Raw genomic sequence first — 20,004 nt, forward strand, 5'->3', positions numbered from 1 at the left:
GTAATCCCTCCTGGAAATGTAAGAACTTTACTTTATGGACTTCCTCTGTAATTCCTCCTGGAAATGTAAGAACTTTACTTTATGCACTTCCTCTGTAATCCCTCCTGGAAAAGTAACAACTTTGCTTTATGCACTTCCTCTGTAATCCCTCCTGGAAATGTAAGAACTTTACTTTATGCACTTCCTCTGTAATCCCTCCTGGAAATGTAAGAAATCTACTTTGTGCACTTCCTCTGTAATCCCTCCTGGAAATGTAAGAAATCTACTTTGTGTACTTCCTCTGTAATCCCTCCTGGAAATGTAAGAACGTTGTGCATTTCCTCTGTAATTCCTCCTGGAAATGTAAGAACTTTACTTTCTGCACTTCCCCTGTAATCCCTCCTGGAAATGTAAGGACTCTACTTTGTGCACTTCCTCTGTAATCCCTCCTGGAAATGTAAGAACTTTACTTTGTGCACTTCCTCCGTAAATCTTCCTGGAAATGTAAGGACTCTACTTTGTGCACTTCCTCTGTAATCCCTCGTGGAAATGTAAGGACTCTACTTTCTGCACTTCCTTTTTAATTCCTCATAGAAATGTAAGAACTTTACTATATGCACTTCCTCTGTAATCCCTCCTGGAAATGTAAGAACTTTACTTTGTGCACTTCCTCTGTAAATCCTCCTGGAAATGTAAGGACTCTACTTTGTGCACTTCCTCTTTAATTACTCCTGGAAATGTAAGAACTTTACTTCATGCACTTCCTCTGTAATCCCTCCTGGAAATGTAAGAACTTTACTTTATGCACTTCCTCTGTAATCCCTCCTGGAAATGTAAGAACTTTACTTTATGCACTTCCACTGTAATCCCTCCTGGAAATGTAAGAAATCTACTTTGTGCACTTCAACTGTAATCCCTCCTGGAAATGTAAGAACTTTACTTTATGCACTTCCTCTGTAATCCCTCCTGGAAATGTAAGAACTTTACTTTATGCACTTCCTCTGTAATCCCTCCTGGAAATGTAAGAAATCTACTTTGTGCACTTCCTCTGTAATCCCTCCTGGAAATGTAAGAACGTTGTGCATTTCCTTTGTAATTCCTCCTGGAAATGTAAGAACTTTACTTTATGCACTTCCTCTGTAATCCCTCCTGGAAATGTAAGAACTTTACTTTTTGCAATTCCTCTGTAAATACTCATGGAAATGTAAGGATTCTACTTTGTGCACTTCCTCTTTAATTCCTCATGGAAATGTAAGAACTTTACTATACGCACTTCCTCTGTAATCCCTCCTGGAAATGTAAGGACTCTACTTTCTGCACTTCCTCTTTAATTCCTGATGGAAATGTAAGAACTTTACTATATGCACTTCCTCTGTAAATCCTCCTGGAAATGTAAGAACTTTACTTTATGCACTTCCTCTGTAATCCCTCCTGGAAATGTAAGAACTTTACTTTGTGCACTTCCTCTGTAAATCCTCCTGGAAATGTAAGGACTCTACTTTGTGCACTTCCCCTTTAATTACTCCTGGAAATGTAAGAACTTTACTTTATGCACTTCCTCTGTAATCCCTCCTGGAAATGTAAGAACTTTACTTTATGCACTTCCTCTGTAATCCCTCCTGGAAATGTAAGAACTTTACTTTATGCACTTCCTCCGTAATCCCTCCTGGAAATGCAAGAACTTTACTTCACTTTCTCCGTAATCCCTCCTGGAAATGTAAGAAATCTACTTTGTGCACTTCCTCTGTAATTCCTCCTGGAAATGTAAGAACGTTGTGCATTTCCTCTGTAATTCCTCCTGGAAATGTAAGAACTTTACTTTTTCCACTTCCTCTGTAATTCCTCCTGGAAATGTAAGAACTTTACTTTATGGACTTCCTCTGTAATTCCTCCTGGAAATGTAATAACTTTGCTTTATGCACTTCCTTTGTAATCCCTCCTGGAAATGTATGAACTTTACTTTAGGCACTTCCTCTGTAATCTCTCCTGGAAATGTAAGAACTTTACTTTTTGCACTTCCTCTGTAATTCCTCCTGGAAATGTAAGAACTTTACTTTATGAACTTCCTCTGTAATCCCTCCTGGAAATGTAAGAACTTTACTTTTTGCACTTCCTCTGTTAATCCTCCTGGAAATGTAAGAACTCTACTTTATGCACTTTCTCTGTAATACCTCCTGGAAATGTAAGAACTCTACTTTGTGCACTTCCTCTTTAATTCCTCATGGAAATGTAAGAACTTTACTTTATGCATTTCCTCTGTAATCCTTCCTGGAAATGTAAGAACTTTACTTTTTGCACTTCCTCTGTAAATACTCCTGCAAATGTAAGAACTCTACTTTGTGCACATCCCCTGTAATCCTTCCTGGAAATGTAAGAACTCTACTTTGTGCACTTCCTCTGTAATCCCTCCTGGAAATGAAAGGACTCTACTTTCTGCACTTCCTTTTTAATTCCTCATGGAAATGTAAGAACTTTACTATATGCACTTCCTCTGTAATCCCTCCTGGAAATGTAAGAACTTTACTTTGTGCACTTCCTCTGTAAATCCTCCTGGAAATGTAAGGACTCTACTTTGTGCACTTCCTCTTTAATTACTCCTGGAAATGTAAGAACTTTACTTTATGCACATCCTCTGTAATCCCTCCTGGAAATGTAAGAACTTTACTTTATGCACTTCCTCTGTAATCCCTCCTGGAAATGTAAGAACTTTATTTTATGCACTTCCACTGTAATCCCTCCTGGAAATGTAAGAAATCTACTTTGTGCACTTCCTCTGTAATCTCTCCTGGAAGTGTAAGAACTTTACTTTATGCACTTCCTCTGTAATCCCTCCTGGAAATGTAAGAACTTTGCTTTATGCACTTCCTCTGTAATCCCTCCTGGAAATGTATGAACTTTACTTTATGCACTTCCTCTGTAATCTCTCCTGGAAATGTAAGAACTTTACTTTATGCACTTCCTCTGTAATCCCTCCTGGAAACGTAAGAAATCTACTTTGTGCACTTCCTCTGTAATCCCTCCTGGAAATGTAAGAACGTTGTGCATTTCCTCTGTAATTCCTCCTGGAAATGTAAGAACTTTACTTTCTGCACTTCCCCTGTAATCCCTCCTGGAAATGTAAGAACTTTACTTTATGGACTTCCTCTGAAATTCCTCCTGGAAATGTAAGAACTTTACTTTATGCACTTCCTGTAATCCCTCCTGGAAAAGTAACAACTTTGCTTTATGCACTTCCTCTGTAATCCCTCCTGGAAATGTAAGAACTTTATTTTATGCACTTCCTCTGTAATCCCTCCTGGAAATGTAAGAAATCTACTTTGTGCACTTCCTCTGTAATCCCTCCTGGAAATGTAAGAAATCTACTTTGTGTACTTCCTCTGTAATCCCTCCTGGAAATGTAAGAACGTTGTGCATTTCCTCTGTAATTCCTCCTGGAAATGTAAGAACTTTACTTTCTGCACTTCCCCTGTAATCCCTCCTGGAAATGTAAGGACTCTACTTTGTGCACTTCCTCTGTAATCCCTCCTGGAAATGTAAGAACTTTACTTTGTGCACTTCCTCCGTAAATCCTCCTGGAAATGTAAGGACTCTACTTTGTGCACTTCCTCTTTAATTACTCCTGGAAATGTAAGAACTTTACTTTATCCACTTCCTCTGTAATCCCTCCTGGAAATGTAAGAACTTTACTTTATGCACTTCCTCTGTAATCCCTCCTGCAAATGTAAGAACTTTACTTTATGCACTTCCTCTGTAATCCCTCCTGGAAATGCAAGAACTTTAATTCACTTCCTCCGTAATCCCTCCTGGAAATGTAAGAAATCTACTTTGTGCACTTCCTCTGTAATCCCTCCTGGAAATGTAAGAACGTTGTGCATTTCCTCTGTAATTCCTCCTGGAAATGTAAGAACTTTACTTTATGGACTTCCTCTGTAATCCCTCCTGGAAATGTAAGAACTTTACTTTTTGCACTTCCTCTGTAATTCCTCCTGGAAATGTAAGAACTTTACTTTATGAACTTCCTCTGTAATCCCTCCTGGAAATGTAAGAACTTTACTTTTTGCACTTCCTCTGTTAATCCTCCTGGAAATGTAAGAACTCTACTTTATGCACTTCCTCTGTAATACCTCCTGGAAATGTAAGAACTCTACTTTGTGCACTTCCTCTTTAATTCCTCATGGAAATGTAAGAACTTTACTTTATGCATTTCCTCTGTAATCCTTCCTGGAAATGTAAGAACTTTACTTTTTGCACTTCCTCTGTAAATACTCCTGCAAATGTAAGAACTCTACTTTGTGCACATCCCCTGTAATCCTTCCTGGAAATGTAAGAACTCTACTTTGTGCACTTCCTCTGTAATCCCTCCTGGAAATGAAAGGACTCTACTTTCTGCACTTCCTTTTTAATTCCTCATGGAAATGTAAGAACTTTACTATATGCACTTCCTCTGTAATCCCTCATGGAAATGTAAGAACTTTACTTTGTGCACTTCCTCTGTAAATCCTCCTGGAAATGTAAGGACTCTACTTTGTGCACTTCCTCTTTAATTACTCCTGGAAATGTAAGAACTTTACTTTATGCACATCCTCTGTAATCCCTCCTGGAAATGTAAGAACTTTACTTTATGCACTTCCTCTGTAATCCCTCCTGGAAATGTAAGAACTTTATTTTATGCACTTCCACTGTAATCCCTCCTGGAAATGTAAGAAATCTACTTTGTGCACTTCCTCTGTAATCTCTCCTGGAAGTGTAAGAACTTTACTTTATGCACTTCCTCTGTAATCCCTCCTGGAAATGTAAGAACTTTGCTTTATGCACTTCCTCTGTAATCCCTCCTGGAAATGTATGAACTTTACTTAATGCACTTCCTCTGTAATCTCTCCTGGAAATGTAAGAACTTTACTTTATGCACTTCCTCTGTAATCCCTCCTGGAAACGTAAGAAATCTACTTTGTGCACTTCCTCTGTAATCCCTCCTGGAAATGTAAGAACGTTGTGCATTTCCTCTGTAATTCCTCCTGGAAATGTAAGAACTTTACTTTCTGCACTTCCCCTGTAATCCCTCCTGGAAATGTAAGAACTTTACTTTATGGACTTCCTCTGAAATTCCTCCTGGAAATGTAAGAACTTTACTTTATGCACTTCCTGTAATCCCTCCTGGAAAAGTAACAACTTTGCTTTATGCACTTCCTCTGTAATCCCTCCTGGAAATGTAAGAACTTTATTTTATGCACTTCCTCTGTAATCCCTCCTGGAAATGTAAGAAATCTACTTTGTGCACTTCCTCTGTAATCCCTCCTGGAAATGTAAGAAATCTACTTTGTGTACTTCCTCTGTAATCCCTCCTGGAAATGTAAGAACGTTGTGCATTTCCTCTGTAATTCCTCCTGGAAATGTAAGAACTTTACTTTCTGCACTTCCCCTGTAATCCCTCCTGGAAATGTAAGGACTCTACTTTGTGCACTTCCTCTGTAATCCCTCCTGGAAATGTAAGAACTTTACTTTGTGCACTTCCTCCGTAAATCCTCCTGGAAATGTAAGGACTCTACTTTGTGCACTTCCTCTTTAATTACTCCTGGAAATGTAAGAACTTTACTTTATCCACTTCCTCTGTAATCCCTCCTGGAAATGTAAGAACTTTACTTTATGCACTTCCTCTGTAATCCCTCCTGGAAATGTAAGAACTTTACTTTATGCACTTCCTCTGTAATCCCTCCTGGAAATGCAAGAACTTTAATTCACTTCCTCCGTAATCCCTCCTGGAAATGTAAGAAATCTACTTTGTGCACTTCCTCTGTAATCCCTCCTGGAAATGTAAGAACGTTGTGCATTTCCTCTGTAATTCCTCCTGGAAATGTAAGAACTTTACGGACTTCCTCTGTAATCCCTCCTGGAAATGTAAGAACTTTACTTTTGCACTTCCTCTGTAATTCCTCCTGGAAATGTAAGAACTTTACTTTATGAACTTCCTCTGTAATCCCTCCTGGAAATGTAAGAACTTTACTTTTTGCACTTCCTCTGTTAATCCTCCTGGAAATGTAAGAACTCTACTTTATGCACTTCCTCTGTAATACCTCCTGGAAATGTAAGAACTCTACTTTGTGCACTGCCTCTTTAATTCCTCATGGAAATGTAAGAACTTTACTTTATGCATTTCCTCTGTAATCCTTCCTGGAAATGTAAGAACTTTACTTTTTGCACTTCCTCTGTAAATACTCCTGCAAATGTAAGAACTCTACTTTGTGCACATCCCCTGTAATCCTTCCTGGAAATGTAAGAACTCTACTTTGTGCACTTCCTCTGTAATCCCTCCTGGAAATGAAAGGACTCTACTTTCTGCACTTCCTTTTTAATTCCTCATGGAAATGTAAGAACTTTACTATATGCACTTCCTCTGTAATCCCTCCTGGAAATGTAAGAACTTTACTTTGTGCACTTCCTCTGTAAATCCTCCTGGAAATGTAAGGACTCTACTTTGTGCACTTCCTCTTTAATTACTCCTGGAAATGTAAGAACTTTACTTTATGCACATCCTCTGTAATCCCTCCTGGAAATGTAAGAACTTTACTTTATGCACTTCCTCTGTAATCCCTCCTGGAAATGTAAGAACTTTACTTTATGCACTTCCACTGTAATCCCTCCTGGAAATGTAAGAAATCTACTTTGTGCACTTCCTCTGTAATCTCTCCTGGAAGTGTAAGAACTTTACTTTATGCACTTCCTCTGTAATCCCTCCTGGAAATGTAAGAACTTTGCTTTATGCACTTCCTCTGTAATCCCTCCTGGAAATGTATGAACTTTACTTTATGCACTTCCTCTGTAATCTCTCCTGGAAATGTAAGAACTTTACTTTATGCACTTCCTCTGTAATCCCTCCTGGAAACGTAAGAAATCTACTTTGTGCACTTCCTCTATAATCCCTCCTGGAAATATAAGAACGTTGTGCATTTCCTCTGTAATTCCTCCTGGAAATGTAAGAACTTTACTTTCTGCACTTCCCCTGTAATCCCTCCTGGAAATGTAAGAACTTTACTTTATGGACTTCCTCTGAAATTCCTCCTGGAAATGTAAGAACTTTACTTTATGCACTTCCTCTGTAATCCCTCCTGGAAATGTAACAACTTTGCTTTATGCACTTCCTCTGTAATCCCTACTGGAAATGTAAGAACTTTACTTTATGCACTTCCTCTGTAATCCCTCCTGGAAATGTAAGAAATCTACTTTGTGCACTTCCTCTGTAATCCCTCCTGGAAATGTAAGAAATCTACTTTGTGTACTTCCTCTGTAATCCCTCCTGGAAATGTAAGAACATTGTGCATTTCCTCTGTAATTCCTCCTGGAAATGTAAGAACTTTACTTTCTGCACTTCCCCTGTAATCCCTCCTGGAAATGTAAGGACTCTACTTTGTGCACTTCCTCTGTAATCCCTCCTGGAAATGTAAGAACTTTACTGTGTGCACTTCCTCTGTAAATCCTCCTGGAAATGTAAGGACTCTACTTTGTGCACTTCCTCTTTAATTACTCCTGGAAATGTAAGAACTTTACTTTATGCACTTCCTCTTTAATCCCTCCTGGAAATGTAAGAACTTTACTTTATGCACTTCCTCTGTAATCCCTCCTGGAAATGTAAGAACTTTACTTTATGCACTTCCTCTGTAATCCCTCCTGGAAATGTAAGGACTTTACTTTATGCACTTCCTCTGTAATCCCTCCTGGAAATGCAAGAACTTTAATTCACTTCCTCCGTAATCCCTCCTGGAAATGTAAGAAATCTACTTTGTGCACTTCCTCTGTAATCTCTCCTGGAAATGTAAGAACGTTGTGCATTTCCTCTGTAATTCCTCCTGGAAATGTAAGAACTTTACTTTATGGACTTCCTCTGTAATCCCTCCTGGAAATGTAAGAACTTTACTTTTTGCACTTCCTCTGTAATTCCTCCTGGAACTGTAAGAAGTTTACATTATGGACTTCCTCTGTAATCCCTCCTGGAAATGTAAGAACTTTACTTTTTGCACTTCCTCTGTTAATCCTCCTGGAAATGTAAGAACTCTACTTTATGCACTTCCTCTGTAATACCTCCTGGAAATGTAAGAACTCTACTTTGTGCACTTCCTCTTTAATTCCTCATGGAAATGTAAGAACTTTACTTTATGCATTTCGTCTGTAATCTCTCCTGGAAATGTAAGAACTTTACTTTTTGCACTTACTCTGTAAATCCTCCTGGAAATGTAAGAACTCTACTTTGTGCACATTCCCTGTAATCCCTCCTGGAAATGTAAGAACTCTACTTTGTGCACTTCCTCTGTAATCCCTCCTGGAAATGAAAGGACTCTACTTTCTGCACTTCCTTTTTAATTCCTCATGGAAATGTAAGAACTTTACTATATGCACTTCCTCTGTAATCCCTCCTGGAAATGTAAGAACTTTACTTTGTGCACTTCCTCTGTAATTCCTCCTGGAAATGTAAGAACTTTACTTTCTGCACTTCCCCTGTAATCCCTCCTGGAAATGTAAGGACTCTACTTTGTGCACTTCCTCTGTAATCCCTCCTGGAAATGTAAGAACTTTACTTTGTGCACTTCCTCTGTAAATCCTCCTGGAAATGTAAGGACTCTACTTTGTGCACTTCCTCTTTAATTACTCCTGGAAATGTAAGAACTTTACTTTATGCACTTCCTCTGTAATCCCTCCTGGAAATGTAAGAACTTTACTTTATGCACTTCCTCTGTAATCCCTCCTGGAAATGCAAGAACTTTACTTCACTTCCTCCGTAATCCCTCCTGGAAATGTAAGAAATCTACTTTGTGCACTTCCTCTGTAATCCCTCCTGGAAATGTAAGAACGTTGTGCATTTCCTCTGTAATTCCTCCTGGAAATGTAAGAACTTTACTTTATGCACTTCCTCTGTAATCCCTCCTGGAAATGTAAGAACTTTGCTTTATGCACTTCCTCTGTAATCCCTCTCGGAAATGTATGAACTTTACTTCATGCACTTCCTCTGTAATCCCTCCTGGAAATGTAAGAACTTTACTTCATGCACTTCCTCTGTAATCCCTCCTGGAAACGTAAGAACTTTACTTTATGCACTTCCTCTGTAATCCCTCCTGGAAATGTAAGAACTTTACTTTATGCACTTCCTCTGTAATCCCTCCTGGAAACGTAAGAACTTTACTTTATGCACTTCCTCTGTAATCCCTCCTGGAAATGTAAGAACTTTACTTTATGCACTTCCTCTGTATTCCCTCCTGGAAACGTAAGAACTTTACTTTATGCACTTCCTCTGTAATCCCTCCTGGAAATGTATGAACTTTACTTTATGCACTTCCTCTGTAATCCCTCCTGGAAACGTAAGAACTTTACTTTATGCACTTCCTCTGTAATCCCTCCTGGAAATGTAAGAACTCTACTTTGTGCACTTCCTCTGTAATCCCTCTTGGAAATGTAAGAACGTTGTGCATTTCCTCTGTAATTCCTCCTGGAAATGTAAGAACTTTACTTTCTGCACTTCCCCTGTAATCCCTCCTGGAAATGTAAGAACTTTACTTTATGGACTTCCTCTGTAATTCCTCCTGGAAATGTAAGAACTTTATGCACTTCCTCTGTAATCCCTTCTGGAAAAGTAAGAACTTTGCTTTATGCACTTCCTCTGTAATCCCTCATGGAAATGTAAGAACTTTACTTTATGCACTTCCTCTGTAATCCCTCCTGGAAATGTAAGAACTTTACTTTATGCACTTCCCCTGTAATCCCTCCTGGAAATGTAAGAAATCTACTTTGTGCACTTCCTCTGTAATCCCTCCTGGAAATGTAAGAACGTTGTGCATTTCCTCTGTAATTCCTCCTGGAAATGTAAGAACTTTACTTTCTGCACTTCCCCTGTAATCCCTCCTGGAAATGTAAGCACTCTACTTTGTGCACTTCCTCTGTAATCCCTCCTGGAAATGTAAGAACTTTACTTTGTGCACTTCCTCTGTAAATCCTCCTGGAAATGTAAGGACTCTACTTTGTGCACTTCCTCTTTTATTACTCCTGGAAATGTAAGAACTTTACTTTATGCACTTCCTCTGTAATCCCTCCTGGAAATGTAAGAACTTTACTTTATGCACTTCCTCTGTAATCCCTCCTGTAAATGTAAGAACTTTACTTTATGCACTTCCTCTGTAATCCCTCCTGGAAATGTAAGAACTATACTTTATGCACTTCCTCTGTAATCCCTCCTGGAAATGCAAGAACTTTACTTCACTTCCTCCGTAATCCCTCCTGGAAATGTAAGAAATCTACTTTGTGCACTTCCTCTGTAATCCCTCCTGGAAATGTAAGAACGTTGTGCATTTCCTCTGTAATTCCTCCTGGAAATGTAAGAACTTTACTTTATGGACTTCCTCTGTAATCCCTCCTGGAAATGTAAGAACTTTACTTTTTGCACTTCCTCTGTAATTCCTCCTGGAAATGTAAGAACTTTACTTTATGGACTTCCTCTGTAATTCCTCCTGGAAATGTAAGAACTTTATTTTCTGCACTTCCTCTGTAATCCCTCCTGGAAATGTAAGAACTTTGCTTTATGCACTTCCTCTGTAATTCCTCCTGGAAATGTATGAACTTTACTTTATGCACTTCCTCTGTAATCCCTCCTGGAAATGTAAGAACTTTACTTCATGCACTTCCTCTGTAATCCCTCCTGGAAACGTAAGAAATCTACTTTGTGCACTTCCTCTGTAATCCCTCCTGGAAATGTAAGAACGTTGTGCATTTCCTCTGTAATTCCTCCTGGAAATGTAAGAACTTTACTTTCTGCACTTCCCCTGTAATCCCTCCTGGAAATGTAAGAACTTTACTTTATGCACTTCCTCTGTAATCCCTCCTGGAAATGTAAGAACTTTGCTTTATGCACTTCCTCTGTAATCCCTCCTGGAAATGTATGAATTTACTTTATGCACTTCCTCTGTAATCCCTCCTGGAAATGTAAGAACTTTACTTCATGCACTTCCTCTGTAATCCCTCCTGGAAACGTAAGAACTTTACGTTATGCACTTCCTCTGTAATCCCTCCTGGAAATGTAAGAACTTTACTTTATGCACTTCCTCTTTAATCCCTCCTGGAAACGTAAGAACTTTACTTTATGCACTTCCTCTGTAATCCCTCCTGGAAATGTAAGAACTTTACTTTATGCACTTCCTTTGTATTCCCTCCTGGAAACGTAAGAACTTTACTTTATGCACTTCCTCTGTAATCCCTCCTGGAAATGTATGAACTTTACTTTATGCACTTCCTCTGTAATCCCTCCTGGAAATGTAAGAACTTTACTTTATGCACTTCCTCTGTAATCCCTCCTGGAAATGTAAGAATTTTACTTTATGCACTTCCTCTGTAATCCCTCCTGGAAATGTAAGAATTTTACTTTATGCACTTCCTCTGTAATCCCTCCTGGAAATGTAAGAACTTTACTTTATGCACTTCCTCTGTAATCCCTCCTGGAAATGTAAGAACTTTACTTTATGCACTTCCTCTGTAATCCCTCCTGGAAATGTAAGAACTTTACTTTATGCACTTCCTCTGTAATCCCTCCTGGAAATGTAAGAACTCTACTGTGTGCACATCCCCTGCAATCCCTCCTGGAAATGTAAGAACTTTACTTCATGCATTTCCTCTGTAATCCCTCCTGGAAATGTAAGAACTTTACTTTACGCACTTCCTCTGTAATCCCTCCTGGAAATGTAAGAACTTTACTTTATGCAGTTCCTCTGTAATCCCTCCTGGAAATGTAAGAACTCTACTTTGTGCACATCCCCTGTAATCCCTCCTGGAAATGTAAGAACTTTACTTTATGCACTTCCTCTGTAAATCCTCCTGGAAAAGTAGGAACTCTACTTTGTGCACATCCCCTGTAATCCCTCCTGGAAATGTAAGAACTTTACTTTATGCACTTCCTCTGTAATCCCTCCTGGAAATGTAAGAATTTTACTTTATGCACTTCCTCTGTAATCCCTCCTGGAAATGTAAGAATTTTACTTTTTGCACTTCCTCTGTAAATCCTCCTGGAAATGTAAGAACTCTACTTTGTGCACATCCCCTGTAATACCTCCTGGAAATGTAAGGACTCTACTTTCTGCACTTCCTCTTTAATTCCCCCTGGAAATGTAAGAACTTTACTTTATGCACTTCCTCTGTAATCCCTCCTGGAAATGTAAGAACTTTACTTTTTGCACTTCCTCTGTAATCCCTCCTGGAAATGTAAGAACTCTACTTTATGCACTTCCTCTGTAATACCTCCTGGAAATGTAAGAACTCTACTTTGTGCACTTCCTCTTTAATTCCTCATGGAAATGTAAGAACTTTACTATATGCACTTCCTCTGTAATCCCTCCTGGAAATGTAAGAAATCTACTTTGTGCACTTCCACTGTAATCCCTCCTGGAAATGTAAGAAATCTACTTTGTGCACTTCAACTGTAATCCCTCCTGGAAATGTAAGAACTTTACTTTATGCACTTCCTCTGTAATCCCTCCTGGAAATGTAAGAACTTTACTTTATGCACTTCCTCTGTAATCCCTCCTGGAAATGTAAGAAATCTACTTTGTGCACTTCCTCTGTAATCCCTCCTGGAAATGTAAGAACGTTGTGCATTTCCTTTGTAATTCCTCCTGGAAATGTAAGAACTTTACTTTATGCACTTCCTCTGTAATCCCTCCTGGAAATGTAAGAACTTTACTTTTTGCAATTCCTCTGTAAATACTCATGGAAATGTAAGGATTCTACTTTGTGCACTTCCTCTTTAATTCCTCATGTAAATGTAAGAACTTTACTATACGCACTTCCTCTGTAATCCCTCCTGGAAATGTAAGGACTCTACTTTCTGCACTTCCTCTTTAATTCCTGATGGAAATGTAAGAACTTTACTATATGCACTTCCTCTGTAAATCCTCCTGGAAATGTAAGAACTTTACTTTATGCACTTCCTCTGTAATCCCTCCTGGAAATGTAAGAACTTTACTTTGTGCACTTCCTCTGTAAATCCTCCTGGAAATGTAAGGACTCTACTTTGTGCACTTCCCCTTTAATTACTCCTGGAAATGTAAGAACTTTACTTTATGCACTTCCTCTGTAATCCCTCCTGGAAATGTAAGAACTTTACTTTATGCACTTCCTCTGTAATCCCTCCTGGAAATGTAAGAACTTTACTTTATGCACTTCCTCCGTAATCCCTCCTGGAAATGCAAGAACTTTACTTCACTTTCTCCGTAATCCCTCCTGGAAATGTAAGAAATCTACTTTGTGCACTTCCTCTGTAATTCCTCTTGGAAATGTAAGAACGTTGTGCATTTCCTCTGTAATTCCTCCTGGAAATGTAAGAACTTTACTTTTTCCACTTCCTCTGTAATTCCTCCTGGAAATGTAAGAACTTTACTTTATGGACTTCCTCTGTAATTCCTCCTGGAAATGTAAGAACTTTACTTTATGCACTTCCTCTGTAATCCCTCCTGGAAATGTAATAACTTTGCTTTATGCACTTCCTCTGTAATCCCTCCTGGAAATGCATGAACTTTACTTTAGGCACTTCCTCTGTAATCTCTCCTGGAAATGTAAGAACTTTACTTTATGCACTTCCTCTGTAATCCCTCCTGGAAACGTAAGAAATCTACTTTGTGCACTTCCTCTGTAATCCCTCCTGGAAATGTAAGAACGTTGTGCATTTCCTCTGTAATTTCTCCTGGAAATGTAAGAACTTTACTTTCTGCACTTCCCCTGTAATCCCTCCTGGAAATGTAAGAACTTTACTTTATGGACTTCCTCTGTAATTCCTCCTGGAAATGTAAGAACTTTACTTTATGCACTTCCTCTGTAATCCCTCCTGGAAAAGTAACAACTTTGCTTTATGCACTTCCTCTGTAATCCCTCCTGGAAATGTAAGAACTTTACTTTATGCACTTCCTCTGTAATCCCTCCTGGAAATGTAAGAAATCTACTTTGTGCACTTCCTCTGTAATCCCTCCTGGAAATGTAAGAAATCTACTTTGTGTACTTCCTCTGTAATCCCTCCTGGAAATGTAAGAACGTTGTGCATTTCCTCTGTAATTCCTCCTGGAAATGTAAGAACTTTACTTTCTGCACTTCCCCTGTAATCCCTCCTGGAAATGTAAGGACTCTACTTTGTGCACTTCCTCTGTAATCCCTCCTGGAAATGTAAGAACTTTACTTTGTGCACTTCCTCCGTAAATCTTCCTGGAAATGTAAGGACTCTACTTTGTGCACTTCCTCTGTAATCCCTCGTGGAAATGTAAGGACTCTACTTTCTGCACTTCCTTTTTAATTCCTCATAGAAATGTAAGAACTTTACTATATGCACTTCCTCTGTAATCCCTCCTGGAAATGTAAGAACTTTACTTTGTGCACTTCCTCTGTAAATCCTCCTGGAAATGTAAGGACTCTACTTTGTGCACTTCCTCTTTAATTACTCCTGGAAATGTAAGAACTTTACTTCATGCACTTCCTCTGTAATCCCTCCTGGAAATGTAAGAACTTTACTTTATGCACTTCCTCTGTAATCCCTCCTGGAAATGTAAGAACTTTACTTTATGCACTTCCACTGTAATCCCTCCTGGAAATGTAAGAAATCTACTTTGTGCACTTCAACTGTAATCCCTCCTGGAAATGTAAGAACTTTACTTTATGCACTTCCTCTGTAATCCCTCCTGGAAATGTAAGAACTTTACTTTATGCACTTCCTCTGTAATCCCTCCTGGAAATGTAAGAAATCTACTTTGTGCACTTCCTCTGTAATCCCTCCTGGAAATGTAAGAACGCTGTGCATTTCCTTTGTAATTCCTCCTGGAAATGTAAGAACTTTACTTTATGCACTTCCTCTGTAATCCCTCCTGGAAATGTAAGAACTTTACTTTTTGCAATTCCTCTGTAAATACTCATGGAAATGTAAGGATTCTACTTTGTGCACTTCCTCTTTAATTCCTCATGGAAATGTAAGAACTTTACTATACGCACTTCCTCTGTAATCCCTCCTGGAAATGTAAGGACTCTACTTTCTGCACTTCCTCTTTAATTCCTGATGGAAATGTAAGAACTTTACTATATGCACTTCCTCTGTAAATCCTCCTGGAACTGTAAGAACTTTACTTTATGCACTTCCTCTGTAATCCCTCCTGGAAATGTAAGAACTTTACTTTGTGCACTTCCTCTGTAAATCCTCCTGGAAATGTAAGGACTCTACTTTGTGCACTTCCCCTTTAATTACTCCTGGAAATGTAAGAACTTTACTTTATGCACTTCCTCTGTAATCCCTCCTGGAAATGTAAGAACTTTACTTTATGCACTTCCTCTGTAATCCCTCCTGGAAATGTAAGAACTTTACTTTATGCACTTCCTCCGTAATCCCTCCTGGAAATACAAGAACTTTACTTCACTTTCTCCGTAATCCCTCCTGGAAATGTAAGAAATCTATTTTGTGCACTTCCTCTGTAATTCCTCCTGGAAATGTAAGAACGTTGTGCATTTCCTCTGTAATTCCTCCTGGAAATGTAAGAACTTTACTTTTTCCACTTCCTCTGTAATTCCTCCTGGAAATGTAAGAACTTTACTTTATGGACTTCCTCTGTAATTCCTCCTGGAAATGTAAGAACTTTACTTTATGCACTTCCTCTGTAATTCCTCCTGGAAATGTAATAACTTTGCTTTATGCACTTCCTTTGTAATCCCTCCTGGAAATGTATGAACTTTACTTTAGGCACTTCCTCTGTAATCTCTCCTGGAAATGTAAGAACTTTACTTTATGCACTTCCTCTGTAATCCCTCCTGGAAACGTAAGAAATCCACTTTGTGCACTTCCTCTGTAATCCCTCCTGGAAATGTAAGAACGTTGTGCATTTCCTCTGTAATTCCTCCTGGAAATGTAAGAACTTTACTTTCTGCACTTCCCCTGTAATCCCTCCTGGAAATGTAAGAACTTTACTTTATGGACTTGCTCTGTAATTCCTCCTGGAAATGTAAGAACTTTACTTTATGCACTTCCTCTGTAATCCCTCCTGGAAAAGTAACAACTTTGCTTTATGCACTTCCTCTGTAATCCCTCCTGGAAATGTAAGAACTTTACTTTATGCACTTTCTCTGTAATCCCTCCTGGAAATGTAAGAAATCTACTTTGTGCACTTCCTCTGTAATCCCTCCTGGAAATGTAAGAAATCTACTTTGTGTACTTCCTCTGTAATCCCTCCTGGAAATGTAAGAACGTTGTGCATTTCCTCTGTAATTCCTCCTGGAAATGTAAGAACTTTACTTTCTGCACTTCCCCTGTAATCCCTCCTGGAAATGTAAGGACTCTACTTTGTGCACTTCCTCTGTAATCCCTCCTGGAAATGTAAGAACTTTACTTTGTGCACTTCCTCCGTAAATCCTCCTGGAAATGTAAGGACTCTACTTTGTGCACTTCCTCTTTAATTACTCCTGGAAATGTAAGAACTTTACTTTATCCACTTCCTCTGTAATCCCTCCTGGAAATGTAAGAACTTTACTTTATGCACTTCCTCTGTAATCCCTCCTGGAAATGTAAGAACTTTACTTTATGCACTTCCTCTGTAATCCCTCCTGGAAATGCAAGAACTTTAATTCACTTCCTCCGTAATCCCTCCTGGAAATGTAAGAAATCTACTTTGTGCACTTCCTCTGTAATCCCTCCTGGAAATGTAAGAACGTTGTGCATTTCCTCTGTAATTCCTCCTGGAAATGTAAGAACTTTACTTTATGGACTTCCTCTGTAATCCCTCCTGGAAATGTAAGAACTTTACTTTTTGCACTTCCTCTGTAATTCCTCCTGGAAATGTAAGAACTTTACTTTATGAACTTCCTCTGTAATCCCTCCTGGAAATGTAAGAAGTTTACTTTTTGCACTTCCTCTGTTAATCCTCCTGGAAATGTAAGAACTCTACTTTATGCACTTCCTCTGTAATACCTCCTGGAAATGTAAGAACTCTACTTTGTGCACTTCCTCTTTAATTCCTCATGGAAATGTAAGAACTTTACTTTATGCATTTCCTCTGTAATCCTTCCTGGAAATGTAAGAACTTTACTTTTTGCACTTCCTCTGTAAATACTCCTGCAAATGTAAGAACTCTACTTTGTGCACATCCCCTGTAATCCTTCCTGGAAATGTAAGAACTCTACTTTGTGCACTTCCTCTGTAATCCCTCCTGGAAATGAAAGGACTCTACTTTCTGCACTTCCTTTTTAATTCCTCATGGAAATGTAAGAACTTTACTATATGCACTTCCTCTGTAATCCCTCCTGGAAATGTAAGAACTTTACTTTGTGCACTTCCTCTGTAAATCCTCCTGGAAATGTAAGGACTCTACTTTGTGCACTTCCTCTTTAATTACTCCTGGAAATGTAAGAACTTTACTTTATGCACATCCTCTGTAATCCCTCCTGGAAATGTAAGAACTTTACTTTATGCACTTCCTCTGTAATCCCTCCTGGAAATGTAAGAACTTTACTTCATGCACTTCCACTGTAATCCCTCCTGGAAATATAAGAAATCTACTTTGTGCACTTCCTCTGTAATCTCTCCTGGAAGTGTAAGAACTTTACTTTATGCACTTCCTCTGTAATCCCTCCTGGAAATGTAAGAACTTTGCTTTATGCACTTCCTCTGTAATCCCTCCTGGAAATGTATGAACTTTACTTTATGCACTTCCTCTGTAATCTCTCCTGGAAATGTAAGAACTTTACTTTATGCACTTCCTCTGTAATCCCTCCTGGAAACGTAAGAAATCTACTTTGTGCACTTCCTCTGTAATCCCTCCTGGAAATGTAAGAACGTTGTGCATTTCCTCTGTAATTCCTCCTGGAAATGTAAGAACTTTACTTTCTGCACTTCCCCTGTAATCCCTCCTGGAAATGTAAGAACTTTACTTTATGGACTTCCTCTGAAATTCCTCCTGGAAATGTAAGAACTTTACTTTATGCACTTCCTCTGTAATCCCTCCTGGAAATGTAACAACTTTGCTTTATGCACTTCCTCTGTAATCCCTCCTGGAAATGTAAGAACTTTACTTTATGCACTTCCTCTGTAATCCCTCCTGGAAATGTAAGAAATCTACTTTGTGCACTTCCTCTGTAATCCCTCCTGGAAATGTAAGAAATCTACTTTGTGTACTCCCTCTGTAATCCCTCCTGGAAATGTAAGAACGTTGTGCATTTCCTGTGTAATTCCTCCTGGAAATGTAAGAACTTTACTTTCTGCACTTCCCCTGTAATCCCTCCTGGAAATGTAAGGACTCTACTTTGTGCACTTCCTCTGTAATCCTCCTGGAAATGTAAGAACTTTACTGTGTGCACTTCCTCCGTAAATTCTCCTGGAAATGTAAGGACTCTACTTTGTGCACTTCCTCTTTAATTACTCCTGGAAATGTAAGAACTTTACTTTATGCACTTCCTCTGTAATCCCTCCTGGAAATGTAAGAACTTTACTTTATGCACTTCCTCTGTAATCCCTCCTGGAAATGTAAGAACTTTACTTTATGCACTTCCTCTGTAATCCCTCCTGGAAATGTAAGGACTTTACTTTATGCACTTCCTCTGTAATCCCTCCTGGAAATGCAAGAACTTTAATTCACTTCCTCCGTAATCCCTCCTGGAAATGTAAGAAATCTACTTTGTGCACTTCCTCTGTAATCTCTCCTGGAAATGTAAGAACGTTGTGCATTTCCTCTGTAATTCCTCCTGGAAATGTAAGAACTTTACTTTATGGACTTCCTCTGTAATCCCTCCTGGAAATGTAAGAACTTTACTTTTTGCACTTCCTCTGTAATTCCTCCTGGAAATGTAAGAAGTTTACATTATGGACTTCCTCTGTAATCCCTCCTGGAAATGTAAGAACTTTACTTTTTGCACTTACTCTGTAAATACTCCTGCAAATGTAAGAACTCTACTTTGTGCACATCCCCTGTAATCCCTCCTGGAAATGTAAGAACTCTACTTTGTGCACTTCCTCTGTAATCCCTCCTGGAAATGAAAGGACTCTACTTTCTGCACTTCCTTTTTAATTCCTCATGGAAATGTAAGAACTTTACTATATGCACTTCCTCTGTAATCCCTCCTGGAAATGTAAGAACTTTACTTTGTGCACTTCCTCTGTAATTCCTCCTGGAAATGTAAGAACTTTACTTTCTGCACTTCCCCTGTAATCCCTCCTGGAAATGTAAGGACTCTACTTTGTGCACTTCCTCTGTAATCCCTCCTGGAAATGTAAGAACTTTACTTTGTGCACTTCCTCTGTAAATCCTCCTGGAAATGTAAGGACTCTACTTTGTGCACTTCCTCTTTAATTACTCCTGGAAATGTAAGAACTTTACTTTATGCACTTCCTCTGTAATCCCTCCTGGAAATGTAAGAACTTTACTTTCTGCACTTCCTCTGTAATCCCTCCTGGAAATGCAAGAACTTTACTTCACTTCCTCCGTAATCCCTCCTGGAAATGTAAGAAATCTACTTTGTGCACTTCCTCTGTAATCCCTCCTGGAAATGTAAGAACGTTGTGCATTTCCTCTGTAATTCCTCCTGGAAATGTAAGAACTTTACTTTATGGACTTCCTCTGTAATCCCTCCTGGAAATGTAAGAACTTTACTTTTTGCACTTCCTCTGTAATTCCTCCTGGAAATGTAAGAACTTTGCTTTATGCACTTCCTCTGTAATTCCTCCTGGAAATGTATGAACTTTACTTTATGCACTTCCTCTGTAATCCCTCCTGGAAATGTAAGAACTTTACTTTATGCACTTCCTCTGTAATCCCTCCTGGAAACGTAAGAAATCTACTTTGTGCACTTCCTCTGTAATCCCTCCTGGAAATGTAAGAACGTTGTGCATTTCCTCTGTAATTCCTCCTGGAAATGTAAGAACTTTACTTTCTGCACTTCCCCTGTAATCCCTCCTGGAAATGTAAGAACTTTACTTTATGCACTTCCTCTGTAATCCCTCCTGGAAATGTAAGAACTTTGCTTTATGCACTTCCTCTGTAATCCCTC

The sequence above is a fragment of the Phyllobates terribilis genome, unplaced genomic scaffold, assembly GCF_046119375.1.
Source record: "Phyllobates terribilis strain yellow unplaced genomic scaffold, ASM4611937v1 Scaffold_87__1_contigs__length_6367161, whole genome shotgun sequence".
NCBI lineage: Eukaryota > Metazoa > Chordata > Amphibia > Anura > Dendrobatidae > Phyllobates > Phyllobates terribilis.